Raw genomic sequence first — 15,893 nt, 5'->3', positions numbered from 1 at the left:
CTCAGAAAACATCTACTAAGAAAAGAAAGCTTGGGAATCAAGAGTAAGAGAATTGGAAGCAGGTACCTTGACATTATCTGTAAACAAACTGATTCTTACAGCTGGAACTACCTAAGACCGCCACCATGCTTGTATGTAGGGTACTATGCCACAGCTGCAGAGATGGGCTTAGACTCTCAGTTCTATTTTTCTCATTTACTCTGTGAAAGAGTTCCACCCTTGACCTTCCATGCTGAACACAATTTCTGAATAAGAAAACTTACTTGCAAGCATCAGCCTGTATGCAAGGCCTCCACTCAATCCAAATGATGGCAATATTATATATTGACAAGATTATGTGAGACCCCAGCAACTAGGTAAATGAGCCTTAGGAGAGATGACCTCCAAGGTCCCTTCCAACTCTGTTATTCTATAAGTTGAGATGAAGTTTTGCAAGATTGTGGACCTGCTTCTGCAGTTTGTATGACTATTTTCATGTGATTTATTATTCTTAGGGATTGAAATAGAGAATAATTAGCAAGATCACGGTTTGCAACACAATTACATCATTACCTTATTTTGCCATGAAAATTAGTTAGTTTGAATCCATTTAATTTCAGTCTGAAATTGTGATGCTCCGAGTGGTATTGATCTCTAGTTCCCATGAACCAGCATGGCCAATTATAAGGCTAACGGGAGTTGTCGTTTCCCCCCCTCCCCATTTAGAAGCCCACAAGTTCCTAAACCATCGTTTCACCTATTTTGTTAAAACTGTCATTCTCAATTCTATGCCACCAGAATCCAAGTGCAAGAATAAAAGTGTAATTAAAAACCTCTGTGAAAATTATAACCCAGGCACCCCTTTATAGTGCCACCCACATAAGCCATCTCAGATGTCAAAGCCCTTTGTAGCAACTCTATCATTATTCCCTTCTTAAGTAAAACCAGAGTTGTTGCTGATCTGATCTCAAACGATACATTGATAACAATGTATAAAGTTTTGTTTTATGTTTTTAAAATTTGGAAACTTAATAAAATTTATTTTTTTTTAAAGAGAGTGTTCCATGGGTTGGGAGCCGCTACCAAAAATCACCTTCCCCATGGGGGTTTTACCAAGTGATCTCATTTCATAGGGAGTGAAAACCAGCAACATTCTCACTTAGGATAGGAGTACAGAATAGATCAATGCAAACTAGAGAAAGTGGTTCTGAAAATAGCTAGGAGCCAAGCATATAAGGCTTTAAAGATCAAAAACAATATTGTGAATTGTAGCCAGAAGCCTAAAGTATTGCTAGTGCTTCGTTTTAGCATCCCACTGCTGTATCAGGTGACTTTAGACCAAGCCTTAAATCATTTGAAACACAACATCTGTCACCCTTCACCACTGAAGCTCACTAGGTAATTTTGGTTCTGTCATTCTTTTTCAGTCCAATGTCTTTCAGATTACAGTGAGGTAAATTGGAGACAACCGTATGCATTGCCTTGAGCTCTTGAATGAAAAAAAAAAAAGGAACTGGCACTGATGAATGAAACCTCATTTTATATTCCAGATTGATTCCCCACAACTTGCTATGATCTAGTTTTATACTTTCAACTGTTTGTTACTTCAGTGTTACATCTACACATGCATGTACACACAAAATCATTGCGTATTTCATCATTATTTACTTTATTTTAAAATTTTGTATATAAAAAAATAATGAAGTGATTCTAGGAATAACAAATATTGGTGAGGTAAATGATGGTGAATGTGAATGTGGGAAAATATGTTCTTCACACATGCTGTATTTATTTTTCAAACCAAAATCACTGAGGTCTCACATTAAGCCAAACCATATAAGCCATATTATAGCTAACCATAATGTGTGAATTCAGTCAGCAAAATTAAAATGTGCCATATCTTTACCCATATTGGAATACCTAGATAATTCTTACTTGTGAAAACCTCTGTACCACAAATCTTTCTTTCTTTCTTTCTTACTTACTTACTTACTTACTTATTTCTTTCCTTTTTTTCCTTCCTTTCCTTCCTTCCTTCCTTCCAACCCAATCAAAACAGGCAGCAGATTATTGATATTTTGTATATAAAAGAGCAATGGGACAAAAGAAAACACTTTCCTTATTGGATCATCTGCAGTTTGCAACTAATACCTGTTCATTTCTAATAAATGTGTATACATTTCCTTTGCCCATTTTCTACAGTTAAAAAGCATCAAACATCCATAGCACACAGGTTCTCTGTTGTAACTCTGATTGTTTTTTTATGCTATTTATGCCAAAACCCTGAAAATTATAGTGACTGCACAAAGTTTAATAAATCTTGCCTGCTGCTAACAAACAAATATTATTAGGTTGAAGCCAGAACAAATAGTCAATTTACTACTATTTTTGAATGATCCTAGCAGTATGTACCATCCTAAAACCAAATAAGACATGATATTGCAGATACATGATAGATACAATATGTGGAATTTACATCAACAAAGGGCTGTTGATGTATATAGCTCTATGTTCATGGTGTGCATGTGTTTATGGGTGTGCATGTCTACGTGGGGTAAATTAAAAACAATTTTTAAAGCAGATGCCTTAGCAATTAATTGAGATTGTTGCACTGAATGAAAGGAGTTAAACCCTTTTTTCAGTGTCACTTCCAACTTTGCACCCCAACTTTGCAAAGCTCTCACATGCTCTATGGTCAAAATTATGTAAAAGACTTAGCATTTTCCCCAAACAATAGCTTGGAGAGGATTTTCCTCTAGACAGAAAATGGCATGAGAATTTTAAAAAAAAATCTTGCTCCTTTCCTTCCCTACAACTGTTTTTAAATTTTATAAGTGCATCAGGTATCTTGATCATATTTGTATGGTGTATCACTGAATTGCATCATCAAGCTTCAAAGTATCTATCATACACCAATGCCTTTTTTGGTGTACTTAAAACTGGTGAGGGGATGGGGGCTGAGTAAATGTGTGAAAATTGTAATGAACTTATACATTATGTAATCAATGCACATCCAGATTTTATTGTTACTGTCTCTCAGCCTTTATCTGATATTATGAAGTATTCTTCATTATCCAAACAAATGGATAAATGAAAACCTCGAGCAAAGTACATAAAGCAGGGATGTCAAATTCGCAGCTACGTTGTCATCACATGACATAGCATAACTTTTCTCCCTTTGCTAAAATGGGGGTTGACGTGGCCAGCACATGACACATCTGGTCCACAGACCATAAATTTGACACCCCTGACATAAAGGGTGTACAATGTTTCATTAACAAGCTTTAGAGTACAATAGAGATACCAAGTTTTGAATTTTCCCCAGCCCTTTGAAAAAGCTAATAAAATAGTTGGGTAATAGAAAAGTTTCAAAAGTTAGGATCCAGGAATGTTCTCCAAGATGTCGAACAGTCAAGACAGCAGCTACAGTAAATGATCTAAGCTTTGCCCTGTTTATGAGTATTGCCTGTAAAAAAAAGGCAGGGCTCTGATCATTCTATGACAGCCTCTGCCTTCATTTTTTTGCCTATGTGTTCTACTGAGAGGCTTAAACTATTATGATTATTTAAAACATTGAATTATGTTGTTAATGAGAATACAACATTTGATTCAATATGTCCACAGTAATGGAGTTTCAGGGTGTAAAATGAAGGACAAGCTTACATATGGGATACTAAATGTCTTACTTTAATTGTCTCACATTGTTTAAGACAACTAAATAAACCACATCAAACCAACTCCCTGCCCCCCACCCCAGCCACCCATTGAATGCCACAGTGTTGTCTGTATCACCAGAAGAGATGAAAAGGGAGGAATGTTTACTTAGGCTATCTTCCCTGATGCTATTTCAAGTTTTCAAGTGAAGGAAGAACACAAATTAATTGCATGTGTTCTTGATATTTATTTGCAAGATGTGCCTTGAAAAATTAGCTATGGTTAGCATACAAGACCAGTACTCTAATATGCCCTTCAATCAACAGTGATGGCATGTGGAAAACTGTTTTCTTCAAAAGGGGGAAATGACACCTCTCCATAATCTCTACAATGACACATCTCCTTTACCCCTACAACTGCACAAATTCTACTTGCAATGCAGGTGTGCTTACCTGTACATTGCAACATTGCAGAGGAATGCAACTTCCGTTGACTCAAGAGCCACACCAAGTTTGCACAGCATTTTAAAAAGTGCTCTCCAAAATGCAGTCAGGGTTATATTTTAGAGGGTTTGGTTGTTTTAATAAGTGAAATGGATGTTCTAGGTTTTGCATCAAGATTTAAAGCATCCATTTTACACCTTAAAAATCTGAATGTATAAGGCCTTCCTTGTTTTTTGTTTTATTTATTACCAGTCAGTTAAAATGGTGACTATAAAAAAATAGGCTGGTGGGCTACAACCTTTGCACTTTTTAATAGTGGGTAGGACTCTTATTCCTTTTTGACTACTGGAATTTCATCTTCAAATTTTTTTTGCCCAGCGCAGATGTAATCAGTGATTTAATATCCCAATGGTTACAGTGGGGTAACCATATAAATTCATGGAGATAACTCTGAAACAATGATTGATAATCCTAACACTTTTGGAAAGAAAAAAACCATGCAAACCAACTTGAATAAACCAAACACAAGCCTATCCAAATAAAAGTGGATTGAGTTTTGCACATTTATTAGTGTGCAAAACTCATTGGTGGACAAAACCTTTTGTTGGGCAAAAAAAAGAAAGAGTCAAATAGGTATTTTTCTAAACTTTCTGGGCTCTAGAAATAACATTGGACATAATTAGCAGCTGGGTAGAAACCTGCTATGAAAGCCCTGTACGCCAGAGTGAAAAATCAAAAAGCAACTCAATGGTTAACCACTTCCAAAATACAATGGTTAACCACTTCCATCAGGAAAACTGCCATCAGGAATTCCTGTAATCAAGAAATGAGCTTGTCTTGAACACATTCTTTCCTTTCCTCTGCTCTTCTTTTTAGAGTTAGGACAGTGGTCCCTTCTTATATTTTATGAGGTGAAGAAAGAATGGACAGAGTATGAGGCTGCAATGTATTCAAATCTAATTGCAAAAATTTGATGTCAATAAATAAATCTGTCTCCAAGCTACAGCAGTGTTCTATCAAAACAATACCTATTATTTCAATGCTTGATAAAGTATCCAAAAGATTAGAATGAATCTCTGATCTCCGAAATGACTAAATCAGCTGCCATTTAGAAATTGGCTAGATTCTACATCAGAAATCCCTAAACTTGGCAACTTTAAGACTTGTGACTTCAATTCTCAGAATTCTCCAACCAGCTATAATTGTAATTTGAAGCCTGTAGCTGGATGGAGAATTCTGGGAATTGAAGTTTACAAATCTTAAAGTTCCAAGTTTGAAGACCTCTGTTCTACATAATCATTTTCTTTTAAGTTTTGAAGACTCCATTGTTTTCCAGGGATTAATCCCATCAGTTTAGGCAGATCAAACAGTATGTTCATTGACACCTTGCTTTGGCTTGGATTGGCAACTGGAAATGCAGGCATTTGGTCAGGTCTACTAGAAGGCTGAGAAAATTATTACAAGCAACCTTAACTCTCTGCTGATCCATCAACACATAACTTGGAAGACACTTTTGTGTTAAATGGCATCACGTTCACTGGCCCAAGTTTCAGAAATACATCCTAAATCAGAACATTGTTCCAAGTCGTGAATTAAATCAAACTTCTCTTTCACTGATCTGTTGCAGAAGAAGAAAATATAGTTCATGATAAACCAGGATAGCAACCTGGGAGAAACTTTCCAGGAGAAGATTTCACCAATTCAGTCTTACAGTTGCATTCCAAATTCAGGCAAATGAGCCCAGGTTATATTTAGCAATGCCTTGCTTTAGCCAAGTGGCTCAAATTGTTGAGTTATCTTCAATAACTGGGTTCCTACAACATACTAATCCAAAGCAGTAACCAAAGCAGCTGCCTATATTATTCACTCTATTCAAAATAGGCCAGAGTTCTGCAATTTTTTCTTTAGGCTAAACTTTATGTTTAGGCTGAACTGAAATTATAGTGCCTCCAGATCCCACCACGGAAATTCAGATAATATATTTCATAAACAAACACTAGTAAATGATAACATAAAGTCAAAATCCAAATCCATTCTAAACAGTAGACTCTCCGTTAAAAGACTTATAAAACCCACATCCTGCTTGCTTTTGGAGTGAAGCCAATCCTACAATGGAATTAAACTATGCCATATTTTCTACAAGTAAAATAAATAATTTCTCAGGGATTCTTCTTTATAAGAAAGCCAGAAAGGTCTACTCATCAGCACATTTTAACACACACAGAGACACAGCTCTTTTTACTCTATACACAGCTCTTTTTACTCTAAAAAAAAAGGAGGGGGCTATTCTAAACCTTCTAACCAACTTATGGAATGTCTTCACTTCATTTTCACTTGCTAAAATGTCCCTCTACATAAATAGAGGTAAGTTTATGGCGATAAACCCAAGCTGCAAGTCAGTTTGCATGCTTAAACAGTACATAAACTTTACTTAAAGGTGTTATTCTACAGCTACTAACTCTTCAACATTTTGGAATATGCATAATACATTAAAAACCAAACATAGGATCACTGTCCTCCAGATGTGTACTAACTGGTTGCAATCCAATGTCTGCTTATTTTTAATTTAAGAAAATAAACTAATTTTAGATCTCAACATATCTTTTAAAAACAGTAAGGTGGTCTGACCACTTAAATTGCTGTCCCAGCATAAAAAAATCATGCATAATTGGAAAGATTGACAGACAAATCCTTTACCATCTGCAGCAGTGCAGGCAATCCCATTAGGAAAAAAAAATTGCTAATTATTCAGAGATATAAGCCTACACAAAATTATTTTGTTTTGTTGTAGGTTTAGAATACAATTATGTTCCCTCTAGCATTTAGAATGGTGAGATCTTCTTGATGTGTAACATAAATGACTTTGCAGTAAAATCCCCAGAGGGGAGAAATAGGTACATCTGAAACACTCCAGCAGATAAACAAAGCCTACTCTTGCCATCTCATTTTTTCCAGGGATTTATGCAATACCTAAAGATTCATACAGTGCCCAAAATGATTTTTCTATCTCTCTTCTCTGTGTTTTATTTGGGCTGTGCTCTCAGAGCCATCTAAGAGAAGAATAATCTTCCTTCCTTTTTCATCAGCCTTTCCCATTCAGACCATTCTATAATTATTTTAAATGAAAAAACCTACTATTTAGTTTTCCAGGCAGTGTATCACCTACAGTTTTATGCAGCATAAAAAATGCATCCAGCAATTATTTTTATCTTATGTTATGCAAGCTTTCTAATTCATTAACCTCTCCTGTTCCTCAGCCAATTTATAATATTCTGGAATATTCCAGAAGCAAATCATAGTTGGCTCTCCTTTGAATAATCTGTGTCATTTAACAAGACTCTAATACTCTTAGTATTTTATTAAATCACATCAATAATGAAAATTAACTGTTGTGTGAAGACTAAAACAACTTTAAGACATCTAACAAACAAGTAGGAGAGAAAGAATATAGAAGTTGTACTCTATAGATGACACCAAAAATTCAGAAGGTTATGTATTTTTTAAAATATTAAGATTCTCACAGAGTCCAATTAAATTTGAAATTTATAGCTGAGATATATTCTCAGGCATCATTATCATTAATAAACTTATAAAGTACAGCATATGCGAGTATTTTTTAGAAAATCTCTATGATCAAGAATAGAGACACAATCATAGGAAATAACTTTCCCAAACTGTATACCAACTCTGAGTATGGAAATATTAAATAAAGCTCTCAAAAACTGTAAACCTCTCTTGATTAAATATGGCTTCTGGAAATGGGATTCATATTTTTCTGAATATATGTGTTGGCTTTTTGAAATGTAAGTGCAATGCCGCAGAATTTATATGAGCACAAAATCTGTAGACAGTGGATGTGTTTCTTTCAGCCATGGAATCTTCTTTGCCATAGAGTGCATAAGATGCAATATTTGGTTTCCCAACATTAATTCTCTTGACAAGTAACTACAGATAGGACTCTTGCTGACACTTTTCAACTGCTTAGCCTCCATTTTTAGGTTGTCTTATCTGCCCAATTGGAAGATCAGCTTTGGTTACAAACTTCAATAGGATGTGCATGGGCCAGTTGATAACACTGATACCTCAGACAAGCATTTTCTGCATCAGAAATAAAAATTTTCAGCAGTATTTATTACTTTTTTCTTTATTATTGTAATGTGTACTAATTTTAATGTTTGTAAACAGTCCAGAATCATCTCTGTACAAGATGGGAAGAATATAAATTTAATTAATAAATACATAAATAAAGTTAACTTTAAGTTGAGCTTCTGGAATTTTTAATGGACATCTCTACATAACAGTATGGCAGCAGCACATAATTATTATGCCATGGCCTTCCAGAATATTTTTTGACTTCCTTGCCTCACCTTTAGGCCTGGGATTCTTTACTGGTTTCCCAGAAATGGTTCATATGCATGTGCCTTGTGAGATATTTGTAAATCATATTATTACGATGCTTATCAAATGCTTAAATACATGACATTTTCCCAGTAGGAAATATGATCGCAATAAAATAAATCCTTCTGCCTTTTAGGTCTACAAATTCCACTTTAAAGAAACAGTCAGTGCTCAGAGAGTGCTTGAGGAAACAACCCATTACAAGTTTTTGCCAAAGGTTGCCTCGTCATCAGATTGAAAGCTGCAGGTTTTTGCTCAGATGTAGATGTGAAATGCTAAAAGTCTGAAGACCGGAGCTGGCAGGCTGATATAGAAGGGAGGGAGCATAGACCCAAAAAACAAAATATTTTATAAAAGAAAGACATGTTGGATATCATCTACAAGCCCTGATGAAGGGTGGCAACTATTCCTTTGAAACAAAGGAAAAAGAAACTCAGTATTTAAACATTGGATCTTATGTAGACAGAAAACTAGAGTCTTAGGCCAGTAGATCTTCCTTGTAATTGAAAGTGGATCTTCATTGTAATTAAGTTTCCTTGGGACCTGCAATAAAATTAGTTACCTGTTCAAGTCTTATGCCTAAATTGTCTGCTAATCTCAATGCTTATATTCCTAAAGAGGTATTTATTGCTATGCCCAGGAAATAGTGCCTGATGAGGACAGGAGTTCTCATTCCCCTCTCAAATTAATGCTCTTTTGCTGGCTTCATTTCATAAGTCAGTAGAGGGAGTTTTCCAAGAAACAATTTTTCTCCCATTTCAAGGGATGATGAGAGATGGGAAGAAAACATATGCCCTATAGACTGAAATTGAAAGCCTCTTCCATGGACATAAAGGATCTAATGGAAGACAAACTATAGCAAGAGACTACACAGTACTTTAAACGCAGGAATTAAAACACAGTACATTGCTAATGGGTATATTCAGCTTAGTGAATCATAAGTTGTGAGCATTTTAATATATTACCATAAACAAGCAACCTTTGTTTACCTAAACTTTTTGAACAGATGGTTGCAAAGCTGTTATGTCAAAGATGGACAATCTCAAGTCCATACATCACAAATGGACTACCCTACCCATCCAGCACTGAGGATCTAAAATAATGGTCTTTCCTTTTCTTGAATGATATCATGTATGTATGTATGTATGTATGTACGTACGGTGAATGCCCTAAAGTCACAAAGTTGAGGTGAGTGACTACAAGCATTCAATAAGTAAATAAGTAAACAGATAAGTGCTTTCCTTTGCTTATTACACCAGACCTGATGGTCTTCTCAATAATTTATCTGAAATTGTATTGGACAGTGTAGGAAGTTAGCACCCACACCTCTCCTAGAAAATTGAAATATCCTAGGAAATATTAAAAAGGCAGAATATTTCCCCTAAAAAGAGTAGAAACTCAAGAGCAGAAACTCACCTTAGAAGCAGAAACTTACCCCCACCTTTGTTAACGGGTGGGCCATTAAGGCCTGGGCCAGAATACTTTACATAATAAAGATCTCCAGGTAAAACTATAGCAATTGCCAAAAGCCCTTTTCAGTGCATCATCATCCAGCAAGGCTCAACCAAGCCTGGAACTCAGGACACCCTACAGAGTTGCCCGTGCATGGCCCCATGGGAGTCTGAAAACCAATCAGAATACAAGCTCTAGACTTCCAGTTTGAAGGGCTTCGGCAACAGACAGAAATCCACAATCGTGCGCAGTTTCTGTCTGGGCTTGCCGCTGGAGCACCCCGAGCCGGCTAGTTTCAGGGCTAAGCCACCCCGTAGAGGTGGTGAAGAGGGGGGAGACCGCCAGCAGGGTCGAGGAGAGCCACATCTCTCCTCCTCAGCTGGCCATTACTCCCTTTCCTGAAGGCGGTTGAAGCAGTGGTCAGAAATGGCCACCACAAAGAAGAACTTGACCGGAAAAGAATGTGCAGGAGGAAGATAAGAAGTGAAAGTTTTGGCTGACCGGGTTAAATTGTAAAAGCAACAACCAAGGTACCCTGGAACTTAAACTTACAAAAAAATAACATCGCTCCCAAAGAAGAGTCGGAAGCAGCGAAGGAAAGTGAAAAGGGAAAGGTTTGGCTTTTTTTTTCTTTCTCTCTCCTTCCCTATACTGACAACTAAGAGACTTAAATAAGAAATCGGAAAAATCCGCTTTGACATCAATAGGCAATTAAGCTGAAAATAGAACAAAATGCCAAAGGGATAATAAAGATTTCTGCACATTAAAAACTTTCTTTTTCATAAGCAGGAAGGGAAAGAAAAAGAATAAGGGCAGGATCTGGAAGAGGGAGGAGACTGCCTGGAATTAAAAAGAATCTACAGTAAAACTTCAACAAGACTTCTAAAAGATACATTTTAACTTAAACTTTGCAACTAAATAGTAACCCCAGGAAGAGAAAGTGAAAAAAAAGAGCAAAAAAGAAACAGCTTGCGTGTATTTTGATTATTTGGTAATCTTTGGATTTTTGGTTATTATATTTGAATGACTAAAATCAACTGGGTGGTTGTTTACAAAATTATACAATGGCACCACTTCTGGGTGAATTGAAAATGGAACTTAAAAAGTACAAAGAAGATGCACAAGAAGGGAAGGGTTCTTTTGGCTTCGTCTTTCAATTTTTAGAAATGGAAATTTGGAACTATGAGAAACAACAAGAAAAGACAGCAAAACAAAAAGACTGGGTCAAAGAAGAAGCCATCTTTAATGAACAAGTAATTCAATGTGGGGAAGAAAAAGGAAAGGGGGAAAGAGAATGGAGAATTTAAGACTTAAAAAAACAACCAAAGAAAAGAAAAATAATCCAAAAAATAAGTATAATACCGGAAAGCAACAGAAAGGGGGAATACAAAAGTGAGAAATAGAGGTAGAGAGACAAGGGGGTAAAAAGGGGAGAGGGAAGAAGGAAAGGAAAAGAAGTTACAAAGGACCGGAGCAAGATATAGAGAAACAGGACCTATTTAGAGATAATGGGTGAAAATCTAACTGAAAAAGGGATTCTGTAAGGTACATAAGATTGTATTGTTATATGAGTAATAGAAATAACTTTAGAAAATTGGAAACAACATATGATTAAAATGAGGGATAAAATAGTGTAATTTAGTGAAATGTTTGTGAATAAAATAAGTGAAATAAAATAAATGAGAAAAATGAATTAGGAAGGAACGGGAACATTTTAATTAGTTAATGTTTTATAAAATAAAAAAAGTGAAGAGGGCGGGAATTAACTATGGAAAGCTTATAATTGTTCCCATAGAAGTATGATATTTAATTGAAAAATAATGTTAAAGATGTTAAGACTTTAATGAATATTAATATTAATGATAGAGTTGAATTGGAATGGAATGTTGTTTTAATTATATACATTTATAATTTTTTTCTTTTTTTAAAGAATATAGTGTGTATTTTAAGAATGTACCAAGCAGAATCCAAATGGAAGTTATGTGTTATATTGAAAAGATACAGATACAATGATCTGAATTGAGATGAGATAATTAAAATAAAATTGAGAAAATTAAAAGAGGGGAGAAGCTACGCAGAAAATGTAAAATAGTAATAAGATATGGAAGACAATATAAAAATGAGCATGAACCTGAATTTGTGTCTGTACGAAGAAATGTAACCCGGGATTATGCTGCTTTCAAAAAAGATGTTTTATTTGTATTTTTTTTTTCTCTTTGTGAAAACTCAAATAAAATTTACCAAAAAAAAAAAAGAATACAAGCTCCAATTCAAATCCCAACAAAGGTTATAAAACCCAGGCACTCTTAGCATTTCAGTCCTTCTTGATATTCTCTTCTCACCTTGAAGCATATGATCATACTTTTCACTTTGGAGCTTCAAGCCATGTGGTCCTACTGTCCACCATTAAACCATCTTTCCTAACAGCCTCCATGTTTCCAGTGTCATTTTCCCCACTTGGATATTTCTATCAACAACAGGATGCTTATGAAAATCAAACGGAAAATTCCTGAGAAGGAAGGAATGCACTGAAGGAATGCTACAAGAAGATAGCTTTCCCTCTTATTAATTATAACTACAGGTAGTCCTTGACTTACGATCACAATTTAGCCCAACATTTATGTTGCTAAGTGAAACATTTGTTAAGTGGGTTTTGCCTCATTTTGTGACTTTTCTTGCCACATTTTTTAAGCAAATCACTGTAATTGTTAAGTTATTAACACTTTTGCAAGCAGATATTTAGCACAACAGCCTTACAAAGGTACCTTTCTATGTTCAGATTGCAGCTAGATGAAAAGATAACACAACAGCAGTTCTGCCCAAGTTCATTAACTATTTTTGCATTTACATTTTCAGGTTAAAGAACTGGATTAACTGTACCGTCCTGAGCATATCTGAGGCTAACATCTGAGAGATGGGCGGTACCTAAATTTGATAAATAAATAAAATAAATAAAAGCATGTTAGAGCATTACATAAGCCTGCTTGGAAGATTAAAAGTGTTGAAAGAATCTTGGTGCCATTGGTGTCTGTGGTCAGGATTCTGCAAATGAAAATCTTGTCATTCTCCAGGCAGTTATGTGGATTTTATATCAAATTGCAAGGATACCTGGAAGAGATTCTCTGGGGAAAAAAATAAGGCAGGCAGGTAGATACAAAAGCAGGTATTCCCTCAAGGGCTAATCTTAGGTCTGCTAATCCACAAGGTTTTAAAGATAAACTTTAAACACCACCATTCAAATTCTTTTCAGAAAGGGCTAGAGAAGACCTCCTGGTGTCTTTACAAATGTCAACTTTGATTTAACTTTAAAAGTGCCCCCTCATTGCATGAACAGCTCTAGATTAAACCAGAATATGAATTACATAGATTACAATTACACTGCTTCATATTTATTATAGTAGTCAATTTGAATATGTCGCAGATACTTTCCAAGCTCTGCTAAAAAAATGCTAACAATTAAGCTAGTTCCAACAAATGTTTAAAACATACAATGTATTTGCACTCCTGTGTAGTATAAGCAAACATAAAACCCAGATAAAGAGCTCTGTGAAAATCTGCATACCAGAAAACTCATAGTTATAAAAATGTACATGGATCTTATTTATCTTACCCAAAGCAATTTAGTGATACCATAATTAATGCTGAAATGTCTAATTCAATGGCAAAGAGTAGAGTTGAAAAATAAATGTATTCGCACCTACAAATACGTATTTGCATGTGCAATCAGATATATTTTCTTGTTGTTGCATGCTGATTGAAGATTTTCCTAAAATATTATAAATAACATGAATAATAATAATATGTTCAACTAGTGATTTCTGATATGAAACCCAGCATAGTTTGCTGTGTACATTGTCATTTTTTGTGTGTAATAATAATAATAATAATAATAATAATAATAATAATAATAATAATAATAATAATAATTTTAACTGACAGAGAATGAATGTTTGCCACTATCTATGCCTTGTTTTATTTTATAGACCTTTTCAATTAGATTTTATTTCTTCTGGTGATACCCATCACTGTTTGTTCCATACTCACACACACACACACACACACACACACATTTTACAGAAGGAACATTTTTAAATCCAAGCACAAAGCAAGCTAGGATGAAAATTAGGCAATGCTTTGTTCACAGTTTCACATCTAAAGTGCTCTGTCAGCTACAGACAATTTTTCCTCTGTATCTTACCCAAGCAGCAGCTTATTAAGAAATTCACATGATCCTTGCACTGCCTACATCCTTGCAAATAAAACTAAGCACAAAACAAAATGTAGCAGTATTTTGTCTTGAAAACAACCGAGTCCAAACAGAGAGGCATCAGGCAGTCCAACTCTTGCCAATAGCCGTGTTGTTCCTAATAAACATGTGAGTCCTTTTTCCACTCAATCCATTCAAAGAACACAGAAAGAATTCATTGATTAAAATGCCCTCCCAGTATTCCCATATATTTAGCAGTTAAAAAAAACCCCATATAAATATAATTTGAAAAAGAATGAAGCTTTAATAGTACCTGGCCTGTATTTGTTCATGCAGTTCATGCAGAGACTTCGGGAACATGAAAATTTGCTAGAGTAGGCAAGGCAGTGATTGCATAGGTGTGTCTTACACTACTTTCTGCAAGTTGCAGCTTGACATCGTTCCCCTTTTGTGTGGGTGGCATTCATACAGAGAGGCAGAGGCACAAACTTGTATCTCCGAAAATGGTATCACAAGGCAAAGTTAACTCACTGCATGCCTTGAAAGTACAAAGAGCCCAAACACATCATACGTGAGACAGAGGCTTCTCTTTTCTGTAATCCGAAAAACTACGACTCATTTAATTTTCAGGGATCCATCCAACGTTCTTTCCCAAAGGGAATCTTTTCAATGGCAGAAGTTTATGACAGAGCAATCAGCAAGCTGGGGCTCAGGCACCTTTTATTCCAATGTTTGGATTATTATGTGGTCACCTGGATCTCACAAGCATTTAATGATTTAACTCAGTGGTTCCCAGTTGCAACAGTGACCCAAATGCCCATTTTTCTATCTCAAATAATGCCATTATACACCCAAAGCCCCCAGACTTTGTGTTTTACACAAGGATATGAGCAGCAGCAGCAGTTCCAAACTGGATCCTTGACTCACAAACAATTACAAATTATTTTGCAATTACTTCCAGGACATGGAAAAATTATCCCCTTGGGTAATTATCCATACTAGGAGTCATGTCTTTAATAGGAGATGGACTAGGTGTCTTACTATCATCAGTTGTGATAACTATAACATTATGTCAAGAAGGAGGAAGAGGAAAAAGTACTTTGCTTATCCCAACCTACATAGGATTCTCATTAAGCATTTTTTTAAGTAATCAATAATAGCAACCCCATTTCCCATTTGTGCAATACATAACTACATTTCTTTTGTTTTTTGTTTCTTTCTTTGATGGCTCAAGTGTAAAGGGAACTAATAAAACAATACAATCTAAAGAAACTCCATCTCTTTGTTCAGCTGTCATATACAATATGTGACCAATCTTATTACCTAATAAAATAGAGGTAATATGAAAAGCCCACAACCTTAGATCTTGGGCCAGCTAGCATAATGATGAAGTTACCCTGTCTGAAACACTCAAATTTTCATGGCTTTGGTGGCAATCATAAATCTGTCTTAAATTACATCTAATCTCATACATATTAATTTTATTACTTTGTATAAAGACACACATTCATTTAATTATTTAAACTAACACATATTGATCTTTCCTGGATTAGGAGGTGGAAAATATATTTGAGTGTGCAAGTCACAGGGAAAAACTATTTTTCAACTTGCTCTTGTGACTGAATAAAACTTTCAGTGGAAGGATACTTGCTAGATGGTTTATTCTTCCCTTCACTCATATTCAACACAGGGTGATAATTCATCCAACCTTTTATTCCAAAATTTTGCCAGACAATTATAAACATGAGAGGTCCTTGGCG

The 15,893-nt window shown here is 35.4% G+C and overlaps 1 protein-coding gene across 2 annotated transcripts in view; it reads right to left on the bottom strand.

Moving 5' to 3' along the window:
* The window catches only part of FGFR2 (fibroblast growth factor receptor 2), a 152,139-nt gene extending 137,604 nt beyond the window's left edge, over positions 1–14,535 (bottom strand). Inside the window, exon 1 of one of the 2 annotated variants that reach the window (XM_087932633.1) lies at positions 14,447–14,535. The gene's annotated coding sequence lies outside the window, so the exon portion shown is untranslated. The remainder of the gene's footprint in view (positions 1–14,446) is intronic. The other variant, XM_087932619.1, reaches the window with a different exon arrangement.
* Between the last annotated feature and the right edge of the window lie 1,358 nt (positions 14,536–15,893).

The sequence above is a fragment of the Pseudonaja textilis genome, chromosome 4, assembly GCF_049901715.1.
Source record: "Pseudonaja textilis isolate UNSWEBS1 chromosome 4, rPseTex1.2, whole genome shotgun sequence".
Classification (NCBI taxonomy): Eukaryota; Metazoa; Chordata; class Lepidosauria; order Squamata; family Elapidae; genus Pseudonaja; species Pseudonaja textilis.
Note: the sequence above shows the minus strand (reverse complement) of the source record. Positions and strands in the feature narration are given on the sequence as shown.